Raw genomic sequence first — 2,087 nt, 5'->3', positions numbered from 1 at the left:
TGCTTCTCTTGTTATAGAAAAAAAAAAAAAAAAAAAAACAGCGTAATGTTAATTTACATAAGGATTTTACCTCAGTGAATCTGCTTGGAATCATGCATCTGTAAGTGGTTGAGTCCCAATTTCACGACTGGCTGCTGATTTTTGAAAGCTTTGCTGTTTTCAATAATAAATTTTTGAGGTATGAGTATTGAACCCAATCTAATTACAAAGTTAATTTCTTACAAGAATTAAACCCTCCTTGCTCCAGCTTTTCCAGTTGCTTGATTGAACAGCTATATGATAGTGAGTGAAGTTGGAGGGCAAAAGGTTAGTTAGATAAGACGGGGAAGTGTTTCAGATGCAGGGTTGTAAGGTGGACATAAACGCTATGAATGTAGGTGTAGCATGCACATGAATACAAGGCTGAATGGCTCGGAGGCTACAAAGATGGAGGGTGGGGTTTGAAAGAGTTTGAAGATGGGGCTGAAGTTAATGGTGAGGTTGTAGAGGTCGTCCTAACCAGGTTACTTTGTCATCACCATCATCAACCGCGTTACTTCATCCATCTCATCTAACACTTCCTGCTTCAACTAAAGCTTTAGATGGTTTGACCCAGAATTAGGATTAAGATTGCTTCGTTCAGTTTTTTATTTTCTTTGATTTAGTTTGCCTATTTTAAACTCGGTACACAACAAATATTGAAACTTTTTTATATTTTGAGGTGTATATTATAATGGGTGGAGGAATATTTTAAACATATTATATCATATTTAAAACAGAAAAGATTGGAACGTACAATTTATTAAAAATTATAATAAATATATTATAGTGGACAAAAGTTAATGCAAATGCATAAAAGGGAAGTATAATGTTAGTTTATTTTGGGTGATTTGAATATAATGAAATATATTTATTTATTGGTTTGAAAAATGAGATTAAATGGTCATGGTGGACCAACCCCACATATACCACACATCCATCTAATAATTGCTTTGTGGAAAAACTTTTGCCACCTTACTTTCCCATCCATCTTATGCAACCAATACAGATCACATCCAAACTTGGTGAACCGTTGATGTTAAAAAAGTTATTTTGAACCCATAGTTGATATACATGTAAGGGATAAAAATAAATATATAATACGTGTGAACAATTAATTTTAAGATGATAATTATTTCATAATTGAAAGATGGTAGCGAGTGTAGATAAAAAAGAGAATATTAAAAAAAAAAAAAGTAGAAAAATTCACCTAAATTGAAAGCAAATGGGAAGGGAAGGGAAGGGAAGAGAAGAGAAGAGAAGAGAAGAGAAATAAAATAAAAATAATATATGGGTTGGGTTTAATAAAATAATATATGGGGGTTTAAGGGTGTGCTACTTTTGGGGAGCAGAAACAAATGGGCCCTATTCCTCCTCCACCCAATTATTTCCGCCATTTCCATCTCTTCCTCCTCTCTTCATCTTCCATCATCTCCATCTCCATCTCCATCTCCACCTCCCCCCTCCCCATTTCTTCATCCATCTCTTTTCACAAATTTAACCAACCATACAATAATACAAACTAATTTAATCTCCTTCTTCTTCTGAACCCCTACAGATTCTTCCTTTCTCTCTCCCCCTTCTCTTCCATTTCATATTTTCCTCTCTCCTCTCACAATGGTGTCCGCCATGCTTTTCTCTTCCTTTTCAACTTTTACTTCCACAAATTAGTGACTTCAACTGATTCTGCATACTCATCTCCCAAGGGATGGTGGGTAGCCTGGGAAACCTCTGCTAGGGCATGAAAACCATCAATGCTCTTTCCGCCATCACAGCTCCCCCTTTGCCCATCGGTGAGTTCATTCTTACTTTTTTTCGCTTTTTCCATACCCATTTTACCTAATATGAATTGATGCCTCCCATGTTTTGCCTTCTCCCTACTCTTTTCTTTTTCCCCTTTTAACTCTTTCGACCCTGCGTTTCTCTTGCATCTTTCCTTTTTCTCTGCATTTTGCTCACTTACATTCTCCACTGCCATTCTTCTCTTCGACTTCCACTCTACCTTTTTTTTTTTTTTTTTTTTTTTTTTTTTTTTTTTTTTTTTTTTTTTTTTTTTTTTTTTTTTTTTT

General features: G+C 35.0%; 1 protein-coding gene across 3 annotated transcripts in view; it reads left to right on the top strand.

Moving 5' to 3' along the window:
- Positions 1 to 1,372: 1,372 nt before the first annotated feature.
- Positions 1,373 to 2,087, top strand: part of LOC111432974 — a 10,771-nt gene continuing 10,056 nt past the window's right edge. For 2 of the 3 annotated variants that reach the window (XM_023069814.1, XM_023069815.1), the window contains exon 1: positions 1,374 to 1,811. The gene's annotated coding sequence lies outside the window, so the exon portion shown is untranslated. Of the gene's footprint in view, positions 1,812 to 2,087 lie in introns of all 3 variants that reach the window. The other variant, XM_023069818.1, reaches the window with a different exon arrangement.

The sequence above is a fragment of the Cucurbita moschata genome, unplaced genomic scaffold (genome assembly GCF_002738365.1).
Source record: "Cucurbita moschata cultivar Rifu unplaced genomic scaffold, Cmos_1.0 Cmo_Scf00041, whole genome shotgun sequence".
Lineage (NCBI taxonomy): Eukaryota > Viridiplantae > Streptophyta > Magnoliopsida > Cucurbitales > Cucurbitaceae > Cucurbita > Cucurbita moschata.
This window is presented reverse-complemented; position numbering and strand designations above follow the sequence as displayed.